At 46.2% G+C, this 13999-nt stretch overlaps 1 pseudogene across 1 annotated transcript in view; it reads right to left on the bottom strand.

The window, feature by feature from the left end:
- LOC308511594 (tryptophan--tRNA ligase, cytoplasmic-like) overlaps positions 1-13999 on the bottom strand; it is a 111098-nt pseudogene that overhangs the window by 5510 nt on the left and 91589 nt on the right. The gene's annotated exons all lie outside the window — the stretch shown is intronic.

The following is a 13999-nucleotide window of genomic DNA, read 5'->3' as shown; positions in this document are numbered from 1 at the left end:
GGTTTTGCCACCATCTTAGGGCTATGAGATTTGGGAATGGCCCCTCATAGTCCCGGGTTGCAATCAATGTGACTCTTTAATTCGACTTCTTGAGGCGTCCTTCTGTGATTCGCGGGGTACGTTACAACAGGTGGCCTGCAGCCAGCCATGTGTGCGCCAGCACCTGGGTCACCACTGCGATTCCTGAGGAGGAAAGAGCGGCCTCTAGCCAGCCCCTCTGTGCGCCTGCCTGTGGGATTGCAGCGGTGATCAAGGAGCAGGAAAGGGGGGCCTGCAGCCAGCCTCCCTGTGCGCCTGCGCTTGGGATCACTGTGGTGATCCCAGAGCAGGAAAGGGCGGCCTGCAGCCATGCCCTGTGTGCGCCTGTCCCTAGGTTGCTCTGGCAATCCCACAGCAGGAAAGGGCGCCTCACCCTGGCCACAGCTCAAGGGAGAGTACAACATGCAGTGGAGGCCAGGAGCCTGAGAGATCAACAGAGAGGGGCACCTCCCAGGTGTGGCTGGGGGCAGGCCCCCAGCAGACACACACACACACACACACACACACACACACACACACACACAAACGGGACGCCTGCACCGAGCCTCTGCTGCCAGACTGTGGCCATTAGTAGGACATCTACTGAGGGCTCCTGGACTGAGGGGCAGGCTTGGCTGAGGGAACCCCATCCCCCAGTGCACGAATTTCATGCACCGGGCCTCTACTATATATATAATTAAGAACAATGTCAAAAAGTTTACTGACTATCTTTCTTCTAGGAGTTTTCTGGGTTTGCATCTTATAGTTAACTCTTTAATCAGTTTTGAGTTTATTCTGATATATAGTGTAAGAAAATGGTCTAGTATCATTTTTGCATGTATTTGTCCAGTTTTCCCAGCACCATTTATTGACTAGAGTGATGGTGAACCTATGACACGTGAACTCATTTTTTAGTTGATTTTTCTTTGTTAAATGGCATTTAAATATATAAAATAAATATCAAAAATATAAATCTTTGTTTTACCATAGTTGCAAATATCAAAAAATTTCTATGTGTGACAGGGCACCAGAGTTAAGTTAGGGTTTTTCAAAATGCTGACATGCCGAGCTCAAAAGGTTCGCCATCACTGGACTAGACTGTGCTTATCCCATTGTATGTTCTTCCCCCCTTTGCCATAGATTAATGGCCCGTATAGGTGTGAGTTTGTTTCTGGGTTATTCCGTTTCATTGAGCTAGACATCTTTTGCCATTACCATTTTGTTTTGATTACTAGGGGCTTGTAGAATAGTTCTATCAATGGTAGCATGATACCTCCAACTTTGTTCTTCTTTCTCAAGATTGCTGTGGCTATTTGGGGTCAAAATTTTTGGATTATTTGTTCCAGTTCTATGGTAAATGGCACTGGTATTTTGATATTGATGGTGTTGAATCTATATAATCCTTTTGGTACTATGGACATTTTTTACATTAATTGTTCCTATCCATAAGAAACAGTATATGCTTTTATTTATTTGCTTCCTCTTCAATTGCGTTCTTCAGTGTCTTATTATTTTCAGAGTTCAGACGTTTTTACCTCTTTGGTTAAATTTACTGGTAGGTATTTTTGATGCAATTGTAAATGGGATGTTTTCTTAATTTCTTTTCTGATGTTTCATTATTGGTACATAACCATGCTATGGATTTCTGAACACTAATTTGTTATCCTGTAACTTTACTAAATTCATTTACCAGTTCTAATAGCATTTTGATGGAATCTCTAGGATGTCAGCGTTGAGACCATGGGAACTGTCCCCCTTGGGGGCAGACAGGGCGGGAGGAATGGGTGTCTGGGCTGTGCTGAGAGATGGAGAGGAGACAGAGTAAAGGGCGGGAAGGCCAGTTCCCAGGCGGGAAGATGGGAGGCGGAGGGTCGGTGAGGCTGTGGAGGCCGGGCTCTGCCCGCAGAGAGGGGGGCCTTGATGGTGAACAGGAGGAAGTGCAGGTCGCTGGCGTCACCAGGCCCAGGACGGGGTCAGGCTGTGGGAACTGTGGGAGCGGACGCTGACGTCATTCCGATGAAGCGTTGGGATTCATGCTGAGGCAACAAGGATTCCCCAAAAGGGCTGGGCTGCGGTTAAGGACACAACCACATCGGGGCCACATTCACACAAGCTGCTCCGAGAAACCAAGTGCGGTTGACGTCCTGACAGCGATCGCACTGGTCCTCACGGGTCACACTTTAAAACGCCATGAAGGCCAGGGCCCAGCATGAGACGGGCATGGAATCCGGAGAAGGCCAGCACTGCCCTCCTCCTCGGCCCCCCTCAGCCCCCCTGTGAGGCCCCCGCCCCTCCCCCAGGCCCCTGAGTAACGGTCACTGCTTCCGGTCCCCGCAGAGCCAACCGCCACCGCCAGCGGCCCGCAGCCTCCTGCGTGTCTTGTCGCTGCGGCCACCTGACTCCGGTGCCCTGCCCTCACCCGGCACCCTCCGAGACCCCAGCCGCCTGTCTCCGGTGCCCTGCCCTCACCCGGGACCCTCCGAGACCCCAGCCGCCTGTCTCCGGTGCCCTGCCCGCACCCGGGACCTTCTGAGACCCCAGCCGCCTGTCTCCGGTGCCCTGCCCTCACCCGGGACCTTCCGAGACCCCAGCCGCCTGACTCCGGTGCCCTGCCCTCACCCGGGACCTTCCGAGACCCCAGCCGCCTGTCTCCGGTGCCCTGCCCTCACCCGGGACCCTCCGAGACCCCAGCCGCCTGTCTCCGGTGCCCTGCCCTCACCCGGGACCCTCCGAGACCCCAGCCGCCTGTCTCCGGTGCCCTGCCCTCACCCGGGACCCTCCGAGACCCCAGCCGCCTGTCTCCGGTGCCCTGCCCGCACCCGGGACCCTCCGAGACCCCAGCCGCCTGTCTCCGGTGCCCTGCCCGCACCCGGGACCCTCCGAGACCCCAGCCGCCTGTCTCCGGTGCCCTGCCCGCACCCGGGACCCTCCGAGACCCCAGCCGCCTGTCTCCGGTGCCCTGCCCTCACCCGGGACCTTCTGAGACCCCAGCCGCCTGCACCTGTGACCGGCCGGCCTCCTCCACTCCGCCTGGGCCTCTGACCGCTCCTGCGCCTGCACACATGGCCACTCCTCCGCCCTCCTCTGAGCGCCAGCGCTACCATCCAGACTGCGAGGCCGCCATCAACCAGCAGATCGGCCTGGAGCTCTACGCGGCCTCCGTGTACACCTCCATCGCCGGCTACTTCCAGAGGCCCGACCGGGCCTGGCAGCAGGGCTCCCAGTACTTCCGGAAGCGGGCCCTCAAGAAGAGGGAGCAGGCAGACCGGCTGGTGTGGCTGCAGAGCCAGCGCGGGGGCCGGGTCCTGCTGGAGGACGTCCCCCGGCCGCAGCAGCACCAGTGGGACAGCAGCCTGATGGCCCTGGAGCAGGCCCTGCTCCTGGCGAAGAGAGTGGACCAGGGCCTGCGGCACCTGCACCGCCGGGCCACCCACCGGGGGGACGCCCACCTGTGCGAGTTCCTGGAGAGCCACTGCCTGCACCCACAGGCGGCCTTCCTCCAGGAGCTGGGCGGCCACATCAGCCAGCTGCGCCAGATGCAGGCCCCCGAGTCCGGCCTGGAGGAGGACCTGCTCCACAAGCTCACCCTGGGCGACGGAGAGGAGCACTGGCCGGGACTGCCTTCCCGAGAGCCGAGGGGGCCTCCCTGCCCCGTGCCCGGATGCCCATGGCCACATTGCCCGTGCAAAACGGGCACCTCAGTTCCATGTTCAAGGTCCGCTGTCTCTTCAAATAAAGTCATTGGTTCTTAAATAAATAAGGGTCTTTCTCTGATTCCTCTGAGCAAATACATTTACTTTTAAAACCGGTATCCAGGAGTCTCCACCCAGGCCTCAATTAGTGCAGCTCCGGACCCTGGATGGAGGGAGGAGGGATCCCATTGGATCCTGATGGAGGAGAGGACGTATTCTGTAGGACCCTGATGGAGGGAGGAGGGATTCCATAGGACCCTGATGGAAGGAGGAGGGATTCCATAGGACCCTGGATGGAGGAAGGAGGGAGGAGGGATTCCATAGGACCCTGATGGAAGGAGGAGGGATTCCATGGGACCCTAGATGGAGAGAGGAGGGATTCTATAGGACCCTTAGGGAGGGAGGAGGGATTCCATATGATCCTGATGGAGGAAGGAGGGATTCCATAAGACCCTGGATGGATGGAAGACAGATTCCATAGGACCCTGATGGAGGAAGGAGGGGGATTCCATTGGATCCTTATGAAGGGAGGAGGGATTCCTTAGGACCCTGATGGAGTGAGTAGGGATTCCATAGGACCCTGATGAAGGAGGAGGTGTTCCATGAGACACTGGAATGAGGAGGAGGTATTCCATGGCACATGGGAAAACAAAATTAACCTACCCCTTATAAACAATGTACATGTGGGTGCAGTCAGGTGGATGGTCTTCGGCCCTTTGAATGTGGATGAATGTTCATGCTAAATGTATAAATCATATCCTTAAAATCACAGGTGTGCTTGACTCTGGAAAAAAGGGTGAATAGAATAGAATTGGGCAGGGATTAAAGGAAAGGATTCTTGTATTTAACCTACAGTTTTGGTTTATTAAAATATGCAAATATTAACATTTTTTAACATCTGGGTGGCAATATGGAGACCCCTTACTCTAAGGACAGAGTAAATGAAATTGCAACACTGCGGATGGTACTTGGTCAATTGTGAGAGCAAATAGCTGCTCTGTGAATAGCAGATCTTTTTTAACTTGCATAGCTCAAACCCTCCCCCACCCTTACTTACACAGAACAGTAAAGGTCTTTGGCATCTGAGCCTTTTAATCTCCCCAAACTACACTCCAAGACGGTGAATGAATGTAAGACAATTACAGACCTCCAGAGAAGGGAAACAATAGGACACATTTTCCTAGAAGGAAAAAACACTAGTGTTCCAATGTGAGAAATATTGTGCTTGCTTTGGCATCAGAAAGTGTTTCTATCCTACCTGTAAGCTCCATGCCATGTATCCCCAAAGGAGAAAGAAACTGAATAACTGACACACTCCACTCTCCCATTTTGAGCAAAACCCTAGTAGTGAAATGGACATCACAATTCTAGATCTGATCCATGCTACTTACCGAGGTGAATCAAGTAAGTCCTTTATTCATACATATAAATGAAAACGGTTTTCCAGATGTATGAGGAAGGTAAAATAGAAGATCACAATAAAAACACAAAACTATGTCATTTTGGGGGGAAACTCAGATAAAATATTGAAATAAAATATAATTTTACCAAAAAATCCTATTCTCAGAATCTTAAGGGAAGAAAATAGATTTACAAAATTAAAATAAAATGTCTACTATAGAAGGAAACAATTAGAGGACAGTTGAAGTACTTGCAAGATAGTAATATTTGCAACAGCATGGATTGACCTGGAGAGTATTATGCTAAATGAAATAAGCCAGTCAGAGAAAGGTCAAATATCGCATGATCTCACTCATATGTGGAATCTAATGAACAAAATGAATCCATGAACAAAATAGGTCCAGAAACAATGTTATTTTGATTTTTTTTAAAAAAATGAAAACTGAAAGGGGTAATTAGTGGAATAATCTGAGGTTGAAAAATATTGCTACATTACAACGTATCGGAATTATCTTAAATGTGCTTATTATAAGTGATCAAAGTTATGGTAACAACTACCTGTAATACTCAATCTTCACATGCTGTCTATTTAAGAAGCAAAAAATGGGACAATTTAGAAAGGTAAGTACTCTACATCAGTAATCATTCTTCTGAAATATTTGCTTTGGGAGATGGTAAACAACTACAGCAGGCCCTTTTTCAATAGCCATATTTCCTAATGTTAACTGCCATAGCCAGAGTAGGATGAATACTTGGAAGATGCTGATGTCCATACAGTAATGTAACCTCTTGTATTTAAGAGTGAAGAGAGCTCTAGATTCATTATTTGGAACACCTGAGGCTCATTCATTATATTTCATTGGTTAAATATATATATATTCATTTTAGAGAGCTAGGGAGTGGGAAAGAGGGATAGAAACATGTGATGAGAGAGAATCATGGATCAGCTGCCTCTTGTAGGCCCCTACTGGGGATTGAGCATTCTTGCCCGCACCACCTGGGCATGTGACCTTCACCAAAATGTGACCTGGGACACTTCAGTCCCCAGGCTGAAGCTATGGCGAAACTTTTGAGCTCGGCGTGTCAGCATTTTGAAAAATCCTATCTTAACTCTGGTGCCGGGTCACATATAGAAATTTTTTGACAGTTGCAACCACAGTAAAAAAAAGATTTATATTTTGGTATGTATTTTATATATTTAAATGCCATTTAACAAAGAAAAATCAGCCAAAGAAATGAGTTCGTGTGTCACCTCTGACACGCGTGTCATAGGTTCTCCATCACTGCTATCCAATGGTCCAAAACAGCTAGGATTCACTTGATAATTTCAATAACGGATACATGTAATTTCTGTTGCACATCTATCTTTCCTCTGGAAAAAGTATATCTCATATGACAAATGGGGACAATAGTGAACTTTTAAAGGCGTTTGAATATACTGGGAATTACCTTTTGGCTAGTTGTCATTTTTCCTATGAAAATGACACTTCGTTCTTATCCTTAAATGGAGATATTCTCCCTGTGCTTCATACTGCAGGAGACAATAATATTAATATTAATAATGATATTAATAATAATACTAATTTACAAGCAATAATTTCTAGAATAGATTGAGTTCCCATTGAATCGTGGTCACTGATTTTCTATTCCTTAGCTTCATATTTTAACTTATACCAACCATCTTAAGTCATCTTAGCTGTATTAATATATTTAATTCTGTTTCATTGATTTGCAATCTCAGCCTGCTTCACTTAACACTTACTCAGAAAGAATGTACTTCAAGGGTGAAGTCTGAAGAAAATCTTTAAAATAATCAGATGGCAAAAATTGATGGGAAATTGATTATAGGGAAAATATAGTGTTTGTATCTTTAATTGCAAGAGTTTGAGTATTGGACACACTGCCCCATACAAAAGGAGAACTGAACCAATGTATGCTGAATAAGTAAATGAATTAAAAATGTATTTTAGGACCAGATTCATGTTGCTGCCATGGTTGACGAATTACATCTAATCTATAATTTGTATATTAGTGTATTACTGGCTATGACCAAGAAAAAGCCATGCCGCATTAAATTGCAAAACACCTAATGCTACATCCTAAGGAGTTTACTATTTATTTTTTGGAATTTGAAGTAGATGATTATCCTGAGTGTTAGGGAAAAAAAGAAAAATAGATTTGTATGGATTTTAAAAGAGGCATTTGTTTCAAAAATGTCGGTGTGATCTACAATATCTAATCATGGAGAACAGCAAGAATTTACGGTACCAGGAGATGGACAGCCTGACTTCACAAAGGGCTGTTCATCTCCTGAAGATGTGAACACTCGTGGCCCTCGGGCGGGCTTTCTCCCCATGATGGCTCAGAAGTCGTGGGAGACCTTTGAAAAGGCAGACTCACAAATTGAGGGAGATGAAACAAAAAAAGGAAATTATATTTTCTGTTCTGGCCAAAGTAGAGTAACAGGGATCAGATATATGCCCTGGAACACATGAAAAAAGTAATGAAATAAAATAAAATTATGACAGACACTGGACATCAGGAAGCAGGGACAGATGCCTCACAGATAGGAAATAAAGGAGGTGACTCCTATGATGGCTCCACATTCCTTCCGTTTCTAGGCCACAGCTCAGAGAGGCAAAGACCAGCAGTCACGCTATGTAGAGGAGATGGAGCTAAGACACTATAGAGAAGAAGGTGGGGAGAGATCTCAAGGCAGACAACAAGAGAGCAAAATGAGAGAAAGAGAGGTGCCGGGAGCCGGTCCATGCTTGCTGTTTCAGGGGACCTGGCATATATGGCATGCTGTTCTTAGTATGTTTGCTCACCTTCTTGGCACTGTGTGTTTTAGCCAAGGTCTCCTCTCTGAGAAAGGTTGTTTCCCCAGGTAGGGATTTTCCCCTGAAGTTAGGGAGGGAGTAAAACCCCTCGGCTAAGTGCCAGGCGGGTAATTAATCACTTTAACTACAAACAATCATGCTTAAGCTACATAATCTTTACTCCCTGGAATGGAGATAAGAAACGCCCTAACCTTTGTAATAGAAATTGACAGGATTAAAATCAACTGGGATAAATACGGATGTAACAAGACAATAAACAGCAGAACCTCTCTGGAGATCGAGACCAGAACTTGGCTGGAGATCCTGGCTAGGCTGCTGATCAACTGAACGCTGTCTCCGTCTACGCCTTTGGGAACCCCTGGACCTGCTGGGGTTGGACCCCGGCATCAGGGAAGAGATATCTTGTCTCATATGGGAGTTGTATTATATAGCCCCAGTGATACAGTAACATCACAGATGCTAGACACGAGATTTAATCCAGGAAAGGAATTAGGAAAGGAAAGTAATACCTCACACTCCTCGACAGGATCTGTAATTGGGGCCATTGCCCTTAGGACTGCTGATCCCATAGTCTGGAAATCGTCACAACCAGTATGGGTTGAGCAATGGCCCTTAACATCTGAGAAAATATCAGCAGCCCGACAATTAATTGATCAGCAATTAGCAGAGGGACATATAGAGCCATCAAATAGTCCCTGGAACACACCCATATTTGTAATAAGGCAGAAATCAGGCAAGTGGAGACTTTTGCAAGATCTAAGAGCCATAAATGCCACCATGGAAGATATGGGCTCCTTACAACCTGGATTGCCCTCCCCTGTGGCAATTCCACAGGAGTATTGTGTTGTTGTTATTGACTTACAGGATTGTTTTTTCACTATACCTCTTCTCCCAGCTGATTGTCAAAGATTCGCATTCAGCATACCATCAGAAAACTTTAAACAGCCTTATCACAGATACCAATGAAAGGTTCTCCCACAAGGGATGAAAAATAGTCCTACATTATGTCAAAAGTTTGTAGATCAGGCATTGCAAGTTATTAGAAAGAAATTTTCAGATCTATATCTTATTCATTATATGGATGATATTTTACTAGCTCATAAAGATCGGGCTACTTTACAGGAAATTCTTACTCAGACCATCCTTGCTTTAGAAGAACATGGTCTAAAAATAGCCCCAGAAAAGATTCAGACTGAACCTTCTTTTTCATACTTAGGCAGAATATTACATACCTCTACTATCACCCATCAGCCTCTACAATTAAGAAAAGATCATTTAAACACATTGAATGATTATCAGAAACTATTAGGTGATATCAACTGGGTCAGGCCATATCTAAAAATAACCACTCTTGACTTAAAACCTCTATTTGACATTTTAAAGGGAGATACTAACCCTAAGTCTCCCCGACAATTAACTGTAGAAGGAGAAAAGGCTATAGCAAAAATAGAACAGACCATCAATAAACAGCAACTACAGTATCTAGATTATTCCAAATCTTGGGCCTTAATTATTCTAGCCACTAAATATACTCCTACAGGATGCTTGTGGCAGGAAGGACCATTAGAATGGATACATTTACCTGTCACTCCTAGGAAGATTGTACCACCCTATCCCTCCCTAGTGGCCACTCTCATTATCAAAGGTAGACGACGCAGTATCGAACTCTTTGGAAGAGAAGTTACTGAGATAATAATACCTTATAAAAGAGAACAATTAGACACACTATTACAATTTGAAGAAGAGTGGCAAATAGCTATAGGTAACTTCCCAGGACAAATTTTACATCATTTGCCAAGATCACCTATATTGCAATTTCTCTCCCTACATCCATTTATATTTCCTATTAAATGTTCAAAAGAACCATTATCACCTCCTGCCTCCTTAGTATTCACAGATGGTTCCTCTAATGGTAGGGCAGTAACAATCATTGACTCAATAACCCATGTTCAACAAACTCTAGAGACGTCAGCTCAGAGAACAGAGCTTTTGGCAGTCATTTATGCTTTTGAACAATTGCAACAGGTTCCCTTTAACTTGTACACTGACTCTCAATATATAGTTAAATTATTTCCTCATATTGAGACCGCCTCTCTCCCACAAGGAAGAACAGCCATTTTCTCTTTGTTAACTCAGCTACAAACTTGCATTCACAAACGAGAAAAGGCTTTCTATATTGGACATATTAGAGCTCATTCCTGCCTACCAGGACCCTTAAGTGAAGGAAATTATCAGGCGGATTTACTAACTTGCCCAGTAGTTTGTACAGCTCTAGAAGAAGCCCGGCAGTCTCATGCCATTAACCATCAAAATGCTTCTGCTCTCTGTCTATATTATCGCATATCTACAGAAGCTGCTCAAAGTATTGTGCGTGACTGCGGCCATTGTCCTACTCATTTTCCTAGCCCTGCTACTGGAGTTAATCCAAGAGGACTTAGACCCTGTGACTTATGGCAGATGAATATTACTCATGTCCCATCTTTTGGCAAACTTTGCTATGTGCATGTTTGTATTGATACCTTTTCTCATGTTATCCTTGCTTCTGCACGTACAGGAGAAGCCTTTAAAGATGTAAGTCAGCGTCTATTCCAATGCTTCTCCTACCTAGGAATACCAAGGGCACTTAAAACTGAAAATGGGCCTGCCTATACCTCTAGAACTTTTAAAAACTTATGCTCTACATTCGGCATCGCACATACTACAAGAATACCCTACAATCCTCAAGGCCAAGCAATAGTAGAAAGGGCTCACCAAACTTTAAAAACACAAATTAAAAAATTACAAGAATATGAGTTTAAATATTCCTCTCCTCATCATGTTCTACAACATACTCTATTTGTAATTAATATACTAAATGTAGATTCTGAGGGAAATTCCCCGATGTACAGGCATTGGAACCCTGATCTAACTAAACCTAAAGCCCTCGTCAAATGGAGAGACTTGCTTACAGGAGCCTGGAAGGGACCTGACGTACTTTTAACCTGGGGGAGAGGATATGCTTGTATATTTCCACAGGACGCAAACTCACCTGTGTGGATTCCAGACCGTCTAGTCCGACCTTATGTCTCACCGCCCGCCATCTCTGCCTCATCATAGCACACCTGACCAGTGCCCGTCTGCAGCAGATGTGCAGCCCTGAGCTGGAACAATCTGTCCATTGGGAGGATCACATGTGCCTCCGTTTTGTCTTTCCACATGTCCCAGCTTTGCCCCACATCTCCTTTCCTTTTTCCTTTTTTTTAAAATCTAACTACTTGTTTGCTGGTTCTTTGGCCTTTCTCCTTCTTTCCTGAACACAGCCTTTTCTAGAATCTCCCTACCCTACTGTTCCAGGAAGGGCATCTCCCTTTTATGCCGTGACTAGGGGTGTTTGGTATATGCCCCATACATGGAGTTGTCTTGTGCCAAGAGCCTGACATCCTGGGCTGAGAAAGCCCTGTTCCAGGACTCTCCTTTGTCCTGTATCGGCACCTCTTACCCTTGTGCCAAGAGGGACCCTCTTCTTACAATCCAATTGCCCATAGCTGTTGCCTGAGCTCTCTGTTCATGCTGAGGTTGAAGCCTCATGGTGGCTGGTACCATGGATCTGTCTCTGGCCCAATGGCGTAAGCTGGGCCCTCTCTAGAGAAGAAACCTGAGTTCCCTATGATCAATGCCAGAGCCCCACCAGCAGGCGAGGGAATCCAAAGGCAGTTGCTGGGCATGGAGGCCAGAGGGACATAGGCTATCAAGGAGACAAAACTGAACCTCACATCACCCTACTTGGCCCAGAGATGGCTGGTAGTCAATGACGGGTAAGACTCCACAGGGTGGGGCAACCTAAGACAGGCACAGTCGGGGGCCAGTAGGAGAAGACTTGGGGTGCAACAAAGGTGGGGCACAGACCCCCCTCCCCAATGGTGCAGGGGCTTAAACACTCACCCCTTCTGAGGAAGGTCTCCTGTCCCCATGGCTGCTTCCTGCTTCCCATGCCCAGCTCAGATCGGGACCCAGGTAAAGACAGAGACTGACTGACAGCAGCTGCCCTCTCACTGCAATAGGACTTGTTTCCCATTTCTACCTGGGACCACAGGGAAAGGGGAAGCTGAAGTAAAGTGCTGTGTCAGGATGCTGCCTTCTTCCCTTTCTTCTCCCTCTTTTTTCTAAACACTTCCATGCCTTGTAGTTCTTTTGCTTTCTCTTCTTTTTCTACTACCCTCCATTTTCCATATCAGCTGGATCCAGAGGGCACAGCTTACTCCTCCTCGGACATCGACACCACCATCAACCACGGCCCTGATGGACCCTTTGATGCAGCCCTTCAACTTGCTGACGCTTAGGGAAGCCTGTCGCCAGTGACGCCGCCCGCTAGCCAGACCAACAAAGACAATCAAACCAACAACTTGAGGACAGCTGAAATCCCTTGACTGAAGAGGCTGGCAACCTTCTACAGGAATGGGGCTCCTTCTGCGCTCCATCCACTATGTTTATAGCTATGCTCACTATCATTGCTTGCCACTCTTCTTCCGAGACTTAAATGGCCCAATCTGAGAGGTGGCCACTGATTTGCATGTGTGATCATTTAAAAAATAAAAAAGGGGGAATTTGCCGGCAGCCGGTCCATGCTTGCTGTTTCAGGGGACCTGGCATATATGGCATGCTGTTCTTAGTATGTTTGCTCACCTTCTTGGCACTGTGTGTTTTAACCAAGGTCTCCTCTCTGAGAAAGGTTGTTCCCCCAGGTAGGGATTTTCCCCTGAAGTTAGGGAGGGAGTAAAACCCCTCGGCTAAGTGCCAGGCGGGTAATTAATCACTTTAACTACAAACAATCATGCTTAAGCTACATAATCTTTACTCCCTGGAATGGAGATAAGAAACGCCCTAACCTTTGTAATAGAAATTGACAGGATTAAAATCAACTGGGATAAATACGGATGTAACAAGACAATAAACAGCAGAACCTCTCTGGAGATCGAGACCAGAACTTGGCTGGAGATCCTGGCTAGGCTGCTGATCAACTGAACGCTGTCTCCGTGTCATTCCTTCTTCGCCGACTCCGTCCACACCTTTAGGAACCCCTGGACTCGCTGGGGTTGGACCCCAGCAGAGAGGGAACTCCAGAATCTTGCACCCCACAAGAATGATTCAGGGGATTACTGATCAGCTCTTGTGTGAATACATTATTAGAAGCCAGGAAAGAAACCACTGGAAAGGATTCTTGATAACTGACACTCACACAGGGCCTGCAATAGTGACCTTTATTGTCAGCCAGACTAGAAGATCTCTAGATGCACAGCCATTGAATAATTTACGTGGAAGGGACTTGCTTCAGTAGTGAGGAACAGTTAATTAACCATACCACATGGTCTAACAGTATTTAGCCATGTACTATCACAGGGAACTGCTCTGTTTATTTAAATCAAATCTTAAAAAGGACCCCAAAGAATCAAACTATTTCCAAGAAACACAACAGTATCCAAAAAGGGCAAAAATTATTTGTAAATAGAAAATGGATGGTGAACAACACATGGGTTTTAAATAAAGACAGGATCAATAGTAGGAACACTGATCTATCCTTGGTCCTCAGGCTTTACTATGGTACTGTTTTTCTGATGATGTTGAAATGTTACCTTAAAAGATAACTGATCTTGATTTCTGAGGGGGATTTTGGGTGCCATCTTTGGTTGTACACCCAATACCTCACTCACCTCACCCATATTTGGGCAAATATCAAAACCTGAGGTCTGTGAGTACATAGAAAAAATATGGCTCTCAGAAGCTCCCCCCTATCAATTGTTACTTATAATTTATCCAGGAGAAATGAAAGTACTTGTATGAAGTTGTGAACACGTGAAATATTCGTAGCCCCTTGATTTGCAAACAGGCTCAAACTGGAATCAATCCAAAAGTCCATCAAAAGATGAATGGGGAGCTCAACTGTGGTGTGCCCATACAGGAGGACAATTCTCTACCACAAGCAAGAATGCAACCTTGCGGGCCAACGCGGGACAATGCAGGCTGTGCAGGGGCACGTGCTGACCCACCTCAGGAAAGAGTAAGAATGCAGCC

The sequence above is a fragment of the Myotis nattereri genome (assembly GCF_964212035.1).
Source record: "Myotis nattereri genome assembly, chromosome: X".
Lineage (NCBI taxonomy): Eukaryota > Metazoa > Chordata > Mammalia > Chiroptera > Vespertilionidae > Myotis > Myotis nattereri.
This window is presented reverse-complemented; position numbering and strand designations above follow the sequence as displayed.